The sequence below is a fragment of the Carex rostrata genome, chromosome 3 (genome assembly GCF_964058835.1).
Source record: "Carex rostrata chromosome 3, lpCarRost1.2, whole genome shotgun sequence".
NCBI lineage: Eukaryota > Viridiplantae > Streptophyta > Magnoliopsida > Poales > Cyperaceae > Carex > Carex rostrata.
The window spans coordinates 11,526,015-11,545,712 of NC_135920.1; positions in this window are offsets into that span (position 1 = coordinate 11,526,015).

The window sequence follows — 19,698 nt, forward strand, 5'->3', positions numbered from 1 at the left end:
TATGGTGACATTTTAAAAGTTTTTTAAGCACGAGTTTAAATTGCTGTTCCAAAAAAATCTTTACAAAAAGAGGTGACATGTGACAATAAGACAGCACGATCAAAGCATAAATGACCATCAATTTCTAAAGAAAAATTATATTTGTCCACTTCTTGGAAGAGAGAGTGACATAAAAAAAAATCTAGTGTTAGAATCACTCTCAAGAAATTTACTGGAACCACTGGATTCGAAACCGTTGTTATCAGTAAATTTCTTTTTTCTTTATAAATTTGGTAAAGAGAAGCAATTGACAATTCTTCCCCACATCAATTTCAGACGGTGAAAGAAAGTGAGATTCCTCCTAACTTCTCATAATTAGAAATTTTGGATAAAAGAGTTTGTTTTTTCCTCTCTTTTTTCTTCCATAATATTTGCATGCCAACTCCTTAATTTTTTTCTTAAAAATTGCAATTTTAATTGTCATGATATACCAATATCTATATCTAAAAGGAAAGAGTTCCACCATGAGTTCATCAATTCAATAAATCCCTCTTGAGACAACCATACCCTTTCAAATCTAATTAATAAGCACCTTAAATTGGAACTTGAATGTACACTGGACTAAATTCCAACCTAATTATTGTTCTTATTTGTTAATTATTCGCTATGAAGGTGTTCAGCAAGACCCACTTAAAATTCCTTTAAATAGCTCCTTAGTCTTATAATCTCACCAAACAAATTTACCTAATTTATTGTCTTTTCTATAAAAACTCATTCTAAATTTATAAAATTTTCATTTCATCCTTTATTAAAATATAAAAATATAAAAAATCTTTCACAATAGATGACGACAGGGTGATTACATACTTGGAGAGTAAAATATTATATTTTTATGGTTAAGCGCGCAATACTGATGGAGATGAGAATTATTCTTTAATTTAGTAGTTAAAAATAACACCTTTTGAATTGATGTATGTTTAAAATTCAGTAGAATATTTCTTATGAATATTTAAATTTTGGAACGCTTTCGTCATTATCTAAAAAAAAAAAAAAAAAAACCAGGGAGAACATTTCAATACTCCCCCCCCCCCCCCCCCCCCAATAAATTTTTGTTGCACTTGTTGATGTGTTCCTGTTCAAATTAGTCAAATGGAAATTTTGGATTAAAAAAATATTATTTCATATCTTATTAGCTAGCCAGCTAGCCTCAGACAAATTAGTCCCTTTATTTATTCAATTTACAATTGACTGTGATTTAATATATATATTGGGTATTTAAAAAATATATATATCGCTTACGTAAAAGTTACACTAAGATGCTAGAAGTTTTTTTGAAGACAAAAATTGTTCATTTGCCAAGATAAATTAACAATTTAAACATGTATATCTAAACAAAACTTAAAAAAATGGCGGTGAATTAATTTGCACATTTGCTCAAACACAAAGAGATTAATTATAAAAAAGTACAATATAATGAATAGAATATCTTGATTTGGACTTTCAAGTGGGAACACTTTCGTTCAATCATAGCAAGGATTTGCTTCATTTTTTTTTTTTTTAATAAAGTTGAAGTTCAAACCTCTTAACTATTTAATACCGAAATTTTTATTTGTAGTACAGAAAAAAAAAATAAACTAAAACACTCTAGATTTGAGGGATTTTCATATTTACTCGGACCGCACAGCCAATCTACCGTCTATTTATGGGGGGCTGCAAATTTGTTTAGAGGTCCCTCAAAAATACAAAAAATGCACTGTAATATTGAATATATTTAAGTTTTGAGAACCTCTAAGCCAATATGCCCTCATAAATAAGCCGCAGATTGGTTGTGCGGCCCGAATAAATGTGCAAATCCCTCAATCTAGAGTGTTTTGGTTTATTTTTTTATTATGGTATTTTAAAAAAATCGTTATTTAATACCCTTATTAATTATTACAACATTTTTTTTGTCTGTGAGAATCTATATATTTTTGCTATTTGACTAATTAAATACTAGCTACTTCTCACAAGAACTAGCTTCATGGATATATATAAATAATGTTTGTGTAATAAGAATATTTTCGTACATAAAAAAAGAAGTAATATTCAAAGTAACCTTCGATGCCAGAGGATGTCTTTCATTCAATTTAAAATAATAAAATGTTATTTTATTGAAAAATAGATGATACGAAATCCCTTTTCTTGGATATGCAATTGATTTGGTAAGATTATTCATCAAAGGAGAACATCACTAGGTTAATTATATATAACCATAGACTTAAGTGGTTATTTAGTATTTATTTTGTTTAAAAATTATTAGTTTACTGTGAAATTATAACCGAAATTTTTATTAATACAAAAATTTTTTGCTGTAATTTAGTCTAAAACTGCAAAAAAAAAAAAAAATTGCGGTTTGGAATTTCAAAATTGCAATTTTTTTACGGTAATTCAGTCTAAAACCTCAAAAAAAAATTACGATTTGGACAGATTTCGAAATAACGCGAAAACCTGGATAGTTTCTGAAATTTTATATTTTTTTTGGATATTAATAAAAATTTCGGAAATAATAAAGTAAGAAACAGAAATGATAAGATCAGTTTCCCTAATAAAGCAAGAAAATGACATCACAAAATCAACTACTTGGGAGGTGCTGCATGGCGCCGGGCTCTTCTAATGACCATAGTGACAAATGAATTATTCGGGTTCGGTTCGGCGAGATCAAAAATTCGTGATTCGGGTATAATTCGGGTATAATTCGGGAATGATTCGGAATTATCCGGATCAGAAATCTCAGTCCTGCAATGGAGCAAAAAAATAAAAAAATAATTGTTCTTGGAAAAATTCAAGAAAAATTCGTGAATAATTCGTAAAATTCAGGAAAAGTTCGTAAAATTCGGGAATTATTCGGGTTTAATTCGGTCAAAGTTCGGTCAACCGAATAATTCGGCGTTCGGTTCGGCATCACCCCAAAAAAGAATTAAACGGGTATAATTCGGGTATAATTCGGGTATCTTATCACTATGCTAATGACTCAGTACTCTATACTCTATAGTCTATATCCAATATATAATATAAATTTCCTAGTTCATTTTTTATATATAGCAGCCAGACAGCTAGGTTTTTTATTCCTTCATGCTTTGTCGTATCTCTTCTTTGGAAATATTTTACTACATATTAAGTTAAGATATTCAAATCCCAAACATCCATGTTATAATGTATCCAACCAGATCAGATCTAGTTTCTTAATTTGGCCGGCTGAACTACTGGAGACTGGAGTCACAATTTTTTTTTTTTATTACATTTAGCCAGTTCAGATCGTACGTTAAAACTTTTTAATCAAAAATTTGAGTCTATAGTGCAGGTCAATATGCGCTATGCATACCATAGTGACAAATAAATTATTCGAGTTCGGTTCAACGAGGTCAAAAATTTGTGATTCGAGAATAATTTGAGTATAATTCAGGAATGATTCGGAATTATCCGGATGACCGGATCAGAGATCTTACTCTAGCAAGATAGCAAAAAAAAAATGTAATGAGAAAAATTCAAGAAAAAATTGCGAATTATTCATGGTCAAAGTTCAGTCAACCGAATAATTCAGCGTTCAGTTCAGAATTACCAAAAAAATAAATTAATCAGATTTAATTCGCGAATAATTCGCAAATCTTGTGAGTATGCATAGTACCGTAGCCTCACTCTATCACTAATATAGTAATATAAAATCGTATTGATGATGCCATCCGTACTAGTAATGCTCATGCAAATCTTGAATGATTTCTTTTCTAGGAATGAAAATTATGAACTATGCAGCATAATATTGTAAAATAAAAAAAATATATGATCAATTTGTAAATTGTGACTTGAGTCTCCAGCAGTCCGGCCGGCCTAATTAAGAAACTAGATCTGATCCAGTTGAATACATTATAACATGGATGCTTGGTTGGGATTTGAATAACTTGACTTAGTAAATTAGAGTGAGGCCATGGCACTATGCATAGCGGATAACGCATATTGATTCACGTTATGGACTTATTTATTTATTTTTTATTTAAAAGTTTTAACGGTCGATCTGAATAGTTTCATATAATTTTTATGTGAATATGTACTTGAAAACTAAATTTTATATTTTTTAGAATTTTTTCACTATTATTTTAGATAAATAGAAAATCATTTGATCTGAAAATTCTGACCATAGAAAAAAAAGTGATTTTCTACTTATTTTAAAAAATTGTAAACAAATTAAAAAAAAAGTAAAATTTAGTTTATAAGTACATATTCATATTAATATAAGGGGTTTGGATCTCTAAAGTAACTCAAATTAATAGTTTGAATCTGGATCATTCGATTAGAATTTAAGCTAATTCAGTTCGAGGTAGAATGCACGGAGTCCTTCAATATTTGTACAAATTCTGACCGGACTCAGATTTTGAGTTACTTTAGGAGATCCGAATTGCCATTTAAGGACATGTAGAGGAATTTTTTTTTTTTTTTTGAAGGACATGTACAGGAATTTTGTTACAGGAAGTAAATCTGATCTGAAATGAAATATATATAAACTAAGACATAGAACAAAATTGACAAGTTGATTAAACAATATATATGGTTCATGCAAAGAAACAAACTAAGGAAATTAAAAGGCAATTAATCCGTAATTAACAAAACCATGTACTACTTGTGACATGCCCACAGGATTACACATGGTATTACACCTAATATTATATAATCTGTTCTCTTTCTTTCTTTCTTTTGTTTTCTCCCTCTTGCTTGCTTTCACCTTTTTTCTCTTTGTGATCCATTTTTCTTTTAATAATATGAGCTAAGAACCTAACCTTACTTTTCTTAGCAATATAAATAATAAGCTTGCACAACAGAAGGTGATTACATATTTGGACAGTTAAATACTTTCTTTTTATGGTTCAGCGATACTGATGGAGATGAGAATTGTTTATTCTTAAATTTAGTAGTTATGAATAGCACTTTTTGAATTGATGATGCATGTTCAAAATTTAATGGAAGACCAATACTAGCGACAATTGTAGCTGACCATCAAAAAAAAAAAAAATCTGTAAAGCCAAAAGTAAAGAAGTTCATACTATAGCAAATATGTTGTGACATCCGCAAATTGTGCAAAATACTGAGATACCCCCAATTTTTTTTTTTTGGGGAAAAATAAGTATCTAGTCCTTATTTAAATAGAGACGCACAAATTGTTTTTACCATAAATTAAAGGCTAAATCTTTTTTTATTCTTATTTATCTTGATAATAGTTAAAGACTGAACGACAACCAAACTTCTTTTTATTTTAAGAAAAATATTCCGATACACTAATTTTATTGAATGGTTCATATTTATTTGATTGGATTATTATCTTGTTTTATTGAGATTTTTAAATCGTATAGCAAGAATGCAAAAACAATTTTGTTTTACATTATTTTTATTAATGAATTGTCTTAATATAAATTATGAAGTAGTCTTAAAAAATAAATCAAACATTTTGTATATGTTTACAAAATTTTAATGTTACACTTCGTAGATAATTCATGTAGAGATAGTCGTACATTAGAACGGTAGATCGTGCCTTGATCAGATACATATATCTTCTCACCGATTTAGATATATTGAATATTAAATTTGTCGCAATTAATTCCGAACTTTTTTTTATATACCATTATAAAAAAATAAACCAAAACACTCCCGTTTTGGAGGAATTTCACCTTTACTCAGGCCGCAGAGCCAATCTGCGGCTCCACTTAATGGGTCGCTGGGGGTGTTTTGGGTTGCTGTAACATGCAAAGTGGGGCCGCAGATTGGCTAGGTCCCCCCAAAATGGAGCCGCAGAGCCAATCTGCGACTCCACTTAATGAGTCACTGGAGGTGTTTTGGGTTGCTGTAACATGCAAAGTGGGGCCGCAGATTGGCTCTGCGGTCCCCCCAAAATGGAGCCGCAGAGCCAATCTGTGGCTCCACTTAATGGGTCACTGGGGGTGTTTTGGGTTGTTGTAACATGCAAAGTGGGGCCGTAGATTGGCCCTGCGGTCCCCCCAAAATGGAGCCACAGAGCCAATCTACGGCTCCACTTAATGGGTCACTGGGGGTGTTTTGGGTTGTTGTAACATGCAAAGTGAAGCCGCAGATTGGCTCTGCGGTCCCCCCAAAATGGAGTTGCAAAGCCAATTTGTGGCTCCACTTAATGGGTCGCTGGGGGTGTTTTGGGTTATTGTAACATGCAAAGTGGGGCTGTAGATTGACTCTGCGGTCCCCCCAAAATGGAGCCGCAGAGCCAATCTGTGACCTGGGTAAAGGTGGAATTCCCCTAAGACGGAATTGTTTTTTTTTTTTTTTTTTTTTAAATATGGTATTTAAAAAAAAATTCGGCAATTAATTTGACCATTTAATAACCATCCATCAAGTAACTTAAATATAAACAGTTCAATTTTATTAACAATTAATCAGTGACCAAAGAGTTCTTAAATTATACCAAATTTGAAACACCATCAATCAATAATAGAGATTATATATAATTTAAATTTTGATAAGCATTTTATCAATTATCATATGTATAATACATATGGGTCTTTATAAATCCATACCTCAAATTATTAGTACACGAAATGTTGAAAATAAAAGTGAAAAATAAAAACAAAGGCAATCACATGAACAGAAGAGTAAACAAAAACAACCAATTTACAATTGTGATGGCCGTTTGTAATTTGTATAGAGTCAAGGGGTTAAAAAATATTCAAAAAATGAATACATTTAAATTAATTTATAGACCTTATAATTATAATTGCCGGGTGTAGATGCATCACTGTAAGATAGATCGATTTTAATGGTTCAAATTTATTGTTTAAAGCCAGTCTAATAAATTTTAAAAGTTCAGTTCACAAAAAAAAATAGTAAACCTAAAAACACCATAGTTCTACTCTCAAATAAATATGGATGTTTATATATCCATTCCCAACTTAAAATCCATAACTCAAATTATAAGTACATCAAATGTTGGAAAAAAACAATTTTGATGGCCGTTTGTCGTTTGTTATGACAGAGAAAGCTCCTTAATTGTGTATTTGGAAGCTGAAGTCAGTGAGCACAGGGAAATAAATTATAAAAATAATTATGTATAATTTTGACCAGACATTTTTATGGAGGAACCAACTCATGATGCGTCTCTTCCAGGCACTATCCTTTGAAATACACTGTGAATTCAGTGGAAAGTCCTGCTCAACGCATTATACCAAATGGTATATTCCCAGTGCCTTTATTCCCTCAAAACAAAATAAGTTGTTCTAAATTCTTAAGATATTTGTACAAATTAATGAAGTGAGATCAAGTTAATGCATGCTAACGTGAAATTAACTTCAGGAAGATATATAATGCGACGCAGAGGTTGGATTTCGTAATATTAATTTCACATCATATTTGGAAGGGAAAAGATGGAAGTGTAGAAAAGCTGTCTAGGCCTATAGTCTGAACGGAAATAAATCTGTTGTGATCCTCCATGAGTTAATAGTTAATGATAATCCTAAAATCTCTGTATTTTTTAATTCAACCGTTGATTTTTATTTCGAGAACGAATCTCAAAGTAACTTTTTTCAGAACTTTTATGTGCACGAATCTCGAAACAATTCGACGGTTGGATTTAGAAAAGTAGAAATTTCAGGATTACTGTTCACTCACGAGAATCGCAGCAGATTTGTATCCAGTCTAAAGACTAACACAAACTCTATTATTGTGGTATTGTGGTGTCCGAATCTGTCGTTTTTCTTTTGAAAATGCAGATGCATGTTTTTTCTTATCCAACCGTTTAATTTTTTCATGTGCGAATCTCAACGAAAATTAACAGTTAGATTTGAAAAAACAAGTTTTTGCAGGAGATTTCATTCCCTTAGGGCCCGTTCGGCAGATTATTGTTCACTATGGGAAACAAAATTTGCTCATATTGAAGTTTTTATTCCCATGGTGAATAGTAAAATCCAGTTCAAAATTTTCAAAACCCATACCCATTCCTATTTTCTATTGGGCTGCCGAACGGGTCCTTATTCTGCAGCTACGAAAGTAAATTTTAATTTTTTTTTAATATTATAATTTTTTATCATGATTGACCCCATATTATTTACTAATTGAGTCTACTGTTGACCTTCCATATTATATTTTATTCCTCATTTTTTTTAAAACTATAATATGGAATCAAGTAGGATACTAGGCAAGGTAACTTTTGAGTGGAGGAGAACAATTAACATGGGTTGAACCGTATCATTTTAGTGAAACAGTCAAACTTGCCTTTTATTCAAAAGAAAAAAAGATTCAACATCACATCAGCTTGTCAAATTATTAAATTAAAAAAAAATTACTTTCGTAGTGGCAGAATATTTGTTTTGACTGGATTAAACTTTATTTATCTAGTAACCCTTAATTATGAGGCTAATTATGGTTAATTAAGAGAAACTTTTTTGAGACTAAAGACAGAATCAAATGCTTTCTATATTAATTATTTATAAGAATATTTTCTGTCGAATTTTAAATATTCGATCTCTCATACAAATATTTTAATTACTAAATCAAATATTGATTCACATAATGATTTTAATTTGTAATCTACTGTCGCAAACTTAAATGAATGAAAATCCTAAATTTTTTAATCTCATTTTTTCTCTAATTTTATTTTACAAACTTCTTTTTAATTTCGTGTACCGCTTTTTTCTTTAATTTCCCTCAACATCTGTATCATTATATAATTCCTTAACAGTAAAAATAAGGGGTGAAAACGGATCAAATATTATTTGTTCCTATATGTATTTGAAAATTAAATACATATATCTAATATTTAAATATCCGTGCAGATATAAATATGGATATAATTAAAATTTTTATTATTCATATTCGAATAATAGATATATACTATATAGTTTAATATATATTATAAAATTTTTATGTATACATATATATAAAGAGTAAGGCTACCATGCTTTGCAAATTAAAGTGAGTGTTTTAATTTGTGCTCATATCTCTAGTTTCAAAATTCAAATAGTCAATCCGAACTTCTCAACATGTTATTTATATTGAAATGTGCTTGGAGACCAAATTTACATTTTTTGAAAAAATTTTACTATTTTTTTCGAATTTTTCAAAATCAGTGTTTTTCAGAAAATTATGGACCATCAAAAGCAGTGATTTTCAAAAATTCTAAAAAAATAGTAAAAAATTTCCAAAAAATATAAAATTTGGTCTCCAAGCACAATTTAATATGAATATCAACTTGAATGATTTGGATCAACGTTTTGAACTTTGAAACTACAGATATGAATGCAAATTAAAACACCCACTTTAATTTGCAAAACATAATAGCCTTTCTCTCTCTCTATATATATATACACGGATATCTGATTTGTATCCATTTAATATTTGATTCGTATCTGTATCCCTTAAATATCAATCTGTATTAAAAACAGATATAAATATAATTCTATCACTATCCGATCCGTTTGCACCGCACCTCTTTAGATCTATATATCTTTAGAAAACAAAGAAAAACAAAACCATGCAACTTGTAAGCTAGTTCAGTCCCTATAAATAAAAGTGTAACCGAAAAAGTGACAATTCAGTTGGAAACCCAAAACATTTGTGCATTCTACGTAATAAGTCACTAACATAGTAACATGTAAACTGTTTTTGTATAAAATATAGAATAATTATATCATTCTCATTACTCCTGTCCCCCATTTATCCTCTCCACTCTCTCTCTTCAAATTAACTTTCTTAACTGTCTTTTATTCTCCCATTAATTATGCTAAAAGTTTTATTTATTCCTACATTAATTACTGTCATTTAATAACAATCACTGCATTAATTATACTGTCCTTTTAATAACAATCATCGCATTAATTATACTGTCCTCTAACAACAATCCCCGCATTAATTATACTGTCCTTTAATAACAATCTCCGCTAACAATTATTTATCTGTTTATTGATGTTCAAGAAAGTATTTACCATTGTTCTGACAAGTATTTATCATTGTTCCTGACATGATAATACTTTGATTTGATTAAACATTACTTATTGACAAGTTCAAGAATAAAGTTCAAGAAAATATTTATTATTGTTCTAACAAGTATTTATCATTATATTTGAGGAGTATTTATCACTGTCTTTGACGTACATATGTTTTACTGAAAATTTCAATTATGTCTAAGATGTATTTATCCATGTAATATAAATTATTTATCATTGCTTCTGATAAGTATTTATCGTTGTCTTTGATATACATATAATTTACTGAAAATTGTAATTTAAAGTTGATAAAAATTGATAACAACCAATTATTAAAAAAAAAATATAACGTTATATGGTTTAAATTATTTATATGAAAAATATACATTAAACTTCCGTTGGGTCGATTATTATACATGAATTCATATAAAACCATAACATATTTCAATTCATGCAACATATATACATATTGTCTTTTGTACACATGCAATCTCATGTGATCCACATAACATATACTCCTCAAGATCCAATACAATGTTTGTATAGAAGTTATGTTCTTACTACTTAGTAACCATGTGATCAAGGTTTGTCCTTACCGCTTAGTAACCATGTATAAAAGTTGGGCTCATGTTGCCAAAACGTTTAGTTATGATCTAGTTTGGACCGAAATTTCATACATATCTAGTTGTATTAGATCCAACATATCAAAAAAGGAGTGTGCATGTGATCTATAGCATGATACCTCTTGATTAAAGATCTCCAACAAAATTGCATCTCCAATAGAAAAATACAATGATCAACATATATGTGCATACATACATAAGAAAATTATAATGTGCATGCATACATACATAATAGAGAATAAAAATTCTCAGTTATAATTTTCGTCCAAAATTATAAGAAAATATTTATACATAAGAAAATTGCAATTATGTCCGAGAAGTATTTATCTATGTAACATAAAATATTTATCATTATGCTTGAGAAGTATTTATCATTGATGTTTTACTAAAAGTTGCAGTTATGTCTGAGAAGTATTTATCCATGTAACATAAAGTATTTATCCATGTAATATAAAATATTTAATATTATGTCTGAGAAGTATTTATCCATGTAACATAAAGTATTTATCCATGTAATATAAAATATTTAATATTATGTCTGAGAAATATTTATTATTGATGTTTTACTGAAAGTTGCAATTATGTTTGAGAAATATCTATTCATGTAGCATAAAGTATATATCATTATGTCTGAAAAATATTTATCATTGGGTGAGGGGATTGTTTATTTAATGGTCCCCAGTTATGCGGAGACAATCCAAAAAGAAAAAAAAGAAAATTTTATGCTGGGATAACTGACAAGTATTTATGAGGGGATTGTTTATTTAATGGTCCCCAGTTGTGCGGGGACAATTCAAAAAAAGAGAAAATTTTGTGCGGAAATAATTGATGGATTAATTTATTCTTTCATAAATAGAGATCATTGCATAGGGATTAATACTTTGCAAATTCAAGATAAATACTTTGATGCTTCAAGTTAAGTACTAACAGTTTACGAAACGTTTATTAATGACTGCGCAGTGCTCCCATGATTTTTTTGGCAATTTGTGCAGGTTTTTTTGCGGGGATTGTTACCAGCATACTAAAATATATTATATGATAAATTAATGTCAGAAAAGTTCATACGTCAGTTATTTGTAACTTAAACAACGGAGAATTTTACGTACGCTCTGCTCGAAGTCTCAATTAATGGTACGACTTTATTTTCGATTTAATTTACTTATGTTTAGTTCTACACAAAGTATATACCAACACACTCCCATTTTTTTATAACTAAATAACAACCATTATTAGAATTATTTATTTTCTATCTATATTTTCTTAATAATAATAACAATATTCCCGGTTTTAAGTATTTGACAACTCTATATTTATTGTATATGAAATATCTGTAAAAATGTCCTATAAGTTAAATCATTTTGACCAAAATTAATATATGAGGAGGGTTCAAATGCCTCCATGTTTTTGTGCCTCCATCATGCCTCCATCTCCCTCCATCATTTTTAAAGTTCAAACAGTCGATCCGAACCGTTCAACCTAAATTCCATACTAAAATATGTTTGGAGACCAAATTTTATATTTTTAGGAATTTTTTTACTATTTTTTTGGATAGGTAGAAAAATACTGTTTTTAGATGGTTCGGATTTACTGATTTTGTACCTATCTAAAAAAATAGTAAAAAAATTCCTAAAAATATAAAATTTGGTCTCCAAACATATTTTAGTATGGAGTTTAGGTTGAGCGGTTCGGATTGACTGTTTGAACTTTGAAAATGATGGAGGGAGATGGAGGCATGATGGAGGCACAAAAACATGGAGGCATTTGAACCCTCCTCTTAATATATTAGTTTTTGAAATTAAATATAAATTAAATTGTATTTGGCTACATAAATTATGGATCAAAATTTCTACATTTTCTCTGAATAGGTGTGACCGAATTGTTTGTATTGTTATATATATATGCAACATTTTGGATTTTTATATACCAGTCCAAATACACACGTATTTCGCAAATAGAGATAAAGTGAGAAAGATCATAAAAAAAAAAGAAAAAGAAAAAAGAAGAAGAAGATAAAGTTAGAAAGAGACTTACGGGTACTTTTCATAAAGTTAGAAAGAGACTTGCGGGTACTTTTCATTTTGTTCGTGTAGATATCATTGGAACCGATTTTTTTAAAAATACCCAAAAAAATAATTAGTGTATTAATAATAACCAGGTTTTGGATGAAATTTTAAAAATACCCAGGCCGCAGATTTTTTCTGCGCCCGGGAATTTTTATTCCGGGCCGCAGAAAAAATTTGCGCCCCGAAATTTTTTTTTTTTTTTTTTTTAGAATTTTTTATTCTGAGTGCAGATTTTTTCTGCGGCCCGGATTTTTTTTTATTTTTATTTTATTTTATTTTATTTAGAGTTTGGAGAAAAAAAATCCATCATGTATATGTATGTATATGTATATGTATATGTATATGTATATGTATGTATATGTATATGTATATGTATATGTATGTATATGTATATGTATGTATATGTATATGTATGTATATGTATCTGTATATGTATATGTATGTATATGTATCTGTATATGTATATGTATCTGTATGTATATGTATCTGTATATATATGTATATGTATATATGTGTATATAATATATGTATATGTATATAATATTTATGTTTATGTATATGTATATGTAGATGTATATGTATATTTTTTTTTTTTTTTTTTAGAGTTTGGAGAAAGAAAATATCCATGATCTGATTTTTTTTAATAATATATGTGTATGTATATATAATATGTGTATAATATATGTATATGTATATATGTGTATATAATATATGTATATATGTGTATATATGTGTATACATATACATAAACATAAATATTATATACATATACATATACATATACATAAACATAAATATTATATACATATATATGTATATATATATGTATATTTATATATACATATATTTGTATATTTATATATACATACATATACATATACATATATATACATATATATACATATACATATTTGTATATTTATATATACATACACATACACATACACATACACATACACATACACATACACATACACATACACATACACATACACATACACATACACATACACATACACATACACATACACATACACATACATACATATACACATACATACATATACATATACATACATATACATATACATAATGGATTTTTTTTTCTCCAAACTCTAAAAAAAAAAAAAAAAAAAAAATCCGGGCCGCAGAAAAAATCTACGCTCGGAATAAAAAATTCTAAAAAAAAAAAAAAAAAAAAAATTTTCGGGGCGCAAATTTTTTCTGCGGCCCGGAATAAAAATTTCCGGGCGCAGAAAAAATCTGCGGCCTGGGTATTTTTAAAATTTCATCCCAAACCTGGTTATTATTAATAAAATAATTATTTTTTGGGGTATTTTGAAAAAAATCGGTCATTGGAAAGTGGAAACGCAACTGCTACTATTAACTTCTATTTTGAGTTTAATTTTACACATAAATTCTAGTTTGGATTGAAATTGATTTGACTTAACCCAATAACTGTATCCGAATTTCCAAAAATATATATAATCAGGTACAAAATTAGAAGATTATGAATACATGCGTTTACACAAAATACACGCAAACAGGAATTTTGGTTCATGTAGAGTTTGGATCCGTCTCCCCTGGCCTTAAGTCTTAGTCGGGCCAGAAAAAATCCGATATCTATTTTTGAAAATAGTGGAGGTTCATTTTTAGACTCAGTGCGTTTCCTCTGAGATATCTCATATTTTGTGTGACCGACGTGTCCGGTTCCTATTCGGAGATAGCATAGGGGGCAAGTATTATTTGAGCTTTGAGATTTGTGCAGAACGTAGTTGGACTGTTGAGATTTTCCAAAAAGTCACGCACCATATGAGATATCTCATCAGGGGATGCGAATTTGTTTAAAGAACAGTTAGCATTTACTTATTGTACACTGTTCACTGTGGGAAAACAAAATTTGCTCTGAAGTTTTTATTTTCATAATGAACAGTAAAATTCAGTTCAAAATTTTCAAAACCCATATCCATTCCTATTCCCTACTGAGCTGCCGAACGGACCCTAAGATGCCCGGAGAGATACGAATTGGAGCTCACGAAGTCATTAAAATTTCTGGTTATGTGTCAACACATGGGTTATAATTAGACACATCTCGTTTCAAACTCTAATAAAAAATGAAAATATATTACGGCCGGGTAAAAGTTGTGAACGAAAGGTGCAAGCTACAAATAAGCATTGAATTTGCAATGATAGAATTGGAATGTGCCTCTTCTGTATCTACCACTTCGAGCAGAGAAGAGAATGAGAGAGAAAGGAGAAACTCAAGCAGAGCCAATTAAAACCAAGAGCACGGTATCGTCGGAACTCGGAGTGTAGAGTCTCTACTTCATTTCAATCAGAGCAAAGCAGTGAGTATATCTGACCGTTAGAGTACGGCGGTGAGTAGATGCGGCCATCAGAACATGACAGTAAGTAGATCCAACCATTGGAGTGCGGCGACTATCGAACGAAAACGGATCCGGTTGCGGAGAGATTAAGAATGAGATATTAAGGTGTTTAAAAGTATAAATAAGTGATATTAGATAGTGAAAGTAGTACTTTAGATGAATTAATGTAAATAGAATAATTTAAATCTACAACCATAAATAAAATAATTTAAATCTAAAAATTATAATTATTTGACTCGTTGTAATCTTTTATTAATAAATTAAGAAAAATAGACTTGCATAGTGCTGTAAAAATTTAAATTAAAAAATCGTAATAATTATACAAATAATCGGAATAGACAGAAATATCCGAAAACCTTTAATTGCTTGGATAATATCCAGAAATAGAAGTTGCCGATTTTTTTATATATATCCAAAAATTAAATCAAATTACAAAAAATAACCGAAGCACCGTTGAATTTCTATTATTACCCAATCCGGTTATCCAATAACCGGATTTGATAGAAATGTTCGGTTATCCACTCCCCGGACTCAAAATGCACAAATCCGGTTAATGGTTAACCGGATTTGTGCATTTTGCCTTTTTTTTTTTTTTTTTGAAAACAGAAATTTTTTATTTTTTGTATTAAAATATTAGAAATATTGAATATATTTCTTTGAAAATAGATAGAATACAATATAATTTGATTTATTAGAAAGACTGCAACAAATAATCCGGATCAATATTTTTCAGATCGGATTTTTCGCGGCTGTAAGAAAAATTAATATATTTCTTTATGTGTTATTGGAAAAAAAAATAAAAATAATTAGATTCTGAGTTATTGATCCCGGTTCAAAAGTCACTTCTAGGTAATCCAGAAAATATTGTGACCTTTCTAGTACATTTAATTTATAAAAAGTTGGATCTATTTTGAGAATTCTTTTTGAAAAACAATAATTAAATAAATTAAAGTTTTTGATTTTTTTCAAAAATAGATACAACTTTTTATTAATTAAATGTACTAGAAGGATCACAATATTTTCTGAATTACCTAGAAGTGACTTTTGAACCGAAATCAATAACTCAGAATCTAATTATTTTTATTTTTTTCCAATAACACATAAATAAATATATTAATTTTTCTTACAACCGCGAAAAATCCGATCTGAAAAATATTGATCCGGGTTATTTGTTGCAGTCTTTCTAATAAATCAAATTATATTGTATTCTATCTATTTTCAAAGAAATATATTCAATATTTCTAATATTTTAATACAAAAAATAAAAAATTTCTGTTTTCAAAAAAAAAAAAAAAAAAGGCAAAATGCACAAATCCGGTTAACCATTAACCGGATTTGTGCATTTTGAGTCCGGGGAGTGGATAACCGAACATTTCTATCAAATCCGGTTATTGGATAACCGGATTGGGTAATAATCGAAATTCAACGGTGCTTCGGTTATTTTTTGTAATTTGATTTAATTTTTGGATATATATAAAAAAATCGGTAGAAGTTGTCTGCTCTCAAATCAAAGTACCATGAACTGACGAAAGGAAAAATAAACTCAATATTAGTAGAAAACAATCCCACATTTTTATTTAGCGTCATTTAGCGCTATAGTGTAATTTAATGTCATTTAGTGTAATTTAATGTATTTTAACGTAATTTAACATAATTTTGAGCAATTTAGCGTATTATAGTATAATAATGCTAATTATACATTGTAATTAAAGTTCTAAATAGCACACTATTTCATCGCTATAGCGTTTTGAACCATAAAACTATGACACTATTTCGCACTATAGCGGTACTATATGGCATAATGCCATTTTCTTAGTCATTCCGCTATGACGCGATAAACGCTATTTAAACCTTTGATTATAATTATGCTAATTATACATCAAAAGAAGTAATCTAACAAATATTTAAAAAAAATTGAATTTTTAATCTTAAAAAAAAATTTGTCCAGTTTGGTTATTTAAAAAAAGAGTTAATTTTCCATATACCTTCACAGACTTTTCTAATTTTTTATATATTCCTGAACACTTAAATATATCTAATTTGTCATTGAACTCTTAAAACTTCTATTTTACCAATTACATAATAATTCTGAAGCTAACTGTAGTTAATTCTGTGATTAAAATAATAAAAGACAAAAATGAAGTTGATCAGTTTCCTTATTTTCCCGCACTCTCCCGATATCCTGATCAACTCCATATTTTGTTCTATTCGCCTCTCGTTGTTTTGTTAATCAATAAGTTTATTTATTTTTATTACTCTCTACATTCAGTTTTGTTGATCGGAAGCCTACATTTTATAGTCAATGAGCAATGGGTGTTCTGAAGCATCCTCTTAGTTGTACCGAAATAGACAGCAAAATACGATAAAAAGAAGATTCAATCGCAGGGAATAAAGGAAAAGAAAATTTATTCTGTCTCAATTACCAGAATACGATAAATGCAACCAATGAAGCATCGTCAAATTTGCTCGAGGGAATAAAGAAAAAGGAAATTTATTCTGTCTCAATCGCTAAGGATTTCTAGCATGATGGTGGGCTAACGAACCTATTTAATATTTTTTATTCTCTGTTCAAGACAGAGAATCACAAAGGTCAAAATTACCAGAAATTTCATCAAGTAAATATAGAAATTCCATCAGAATTTAGAAATTGGAATAGTTAACAAAATGTTACTGGTTGCATTTGGAAGATGATTTTTTACGTCTCGTTCCTACAGTCTACAAATGACAATGATTGTTTTGATCGAATGAATATGAATCATTTGGCCTGACTAAATTAAGGTTTATCGTTTATTTATGCACATATGTTATGAGATCATATATTCTCCTTTGCAAAAACAATAGGGTCTAATCAAAATTGAATCCGAACTTTTAATTGATTCATAGAATTTACGAATAGGTCTTCACAGTTGGGAAAGAAGGATGAGAAGTACAATCTAAACAAAGGTTGAGAAAGGAGAAGGGTATAACGGGAAAAAGTAAATTATGACAATGAGTATTTAACTCTATGGGTAAATACGGTTCCGGTACCTGTTCTGACAGGTGGTGAAGATCATGCGCATTGGCGCTGGTCAACAAATGGAATTTATTCGGCATCTTCTCTTTATAATACAATCATTTCAGCTGGTAAAATTGGTTGGCATTATATGGAACTTTGGACAGCAGCTGCGCCATCTAAGGTGAAGTTTTTCACCTATTTGCTGCTACATAACAGAATACTTACACATGAAGTAATGTGGAGGAGGGGTATGCAATGTGATATGCAGTGTGTTATGTGTGATGACTGTCCTATTGAGTCTTCTCAACATCTGTTTTTCGAATGTCCTAATGCGATGGAGGTATGGGGAAGGTGTCGTAATCTCTACCAACACGCACCAACTGTCATAGATACTTGGGAGGCATCAATTCGAATCGGTGGTCAGACACAGGGGCAAAATAGGCAGCAATGGGCCACTGCATTCATGGCAGTTTTATGGTCGTTGTGGAGACAAAGAAATGAATTCATATTTCGAGGAGTCAAGTTACCAACAGTGGTAGTTGTGAACCGAGCAAGAGAGGATGCGGTACTGTGGAGTACGTATTGTGGTAATAGAGTTGGAAGCATGAGAAATCGGGCCTTGGGAAGGGGTTCACAAGCGGGTCATGTTGATGTAATAGCATAAAAAATCTTGTAATACATTAGAGACGGATGTTGTAAACACATTTATTAACACAATCTTGGTAGCATCTACCAAGTTCTCAAAAAAAAAAACTCTATGGGTAAATAGGAAAGGGTAAGCAGAGTTTAAGGAATTTATTAGATATAACAAATACTTCAAGGGTAAATAAAAAACTACAGTAGTTTTAGAGTAAATAAGAAATTAATCCTTAAGGTCATGTTTGGTTGTGGAGTAAGGAGTGGATTAAACTTCTTATTCTACACTTAATCTATCAAACAAAGAGTAAAATTGATGGAGTAAGTGGAAGTAAGATTTGAATTAATCTGGTTTAGCTTACTCTACTTAGAGAGGTGGTTTACCTTACTCCACCAAACATAATTAACTTACTTCACCTTGACTTGGAGTAAGCAATTTACTCGGGATTAAAGTTACTCCACAACCAAACATGACCTAAAAGGGTTAAAAATAAAATAGAATTCTTAAGCATAATTAATAATTTCAATTTTATGTTGAATACTAATAAAAATGTCGGGAATACAATGTACGTGTTTCATGTTTTGTGTTTCCAGACAAAAACCAACCGGCCGTAAACCATTAAGTTATTTTTTGTTGGTGAACAGTAAATTGTCCTTGTGTGTGTGTAATAGCCAGCTAATTTAATCTAGACTGTGTCATCCATTATATATAAAACCAACCAAACACCTAGTTGCATGTATTTATATATATAGATACCAAGACCATGAGGACATGATGTCTCCTTGGTATTATAGAGAAGAGAAGGATGCGGATTTGTTTCCTTGAAAAAGGGACATTTAGTCAAGCTAACCGTGTTTAGTTAAACATTTATATTATATAATATATATAGAATATGTAGTATGTCATGATCTTTAATTTTACATGTCACTACTTCATTACCATGTCAATGGAGAAATTTTCTCTTTGTTCCTTTGTTTCTTTCTTCTTATAAATTTTTTATTGGTTTCTTTCTCTTGTCTCACACGGAAAACAATCTAAGAACATTA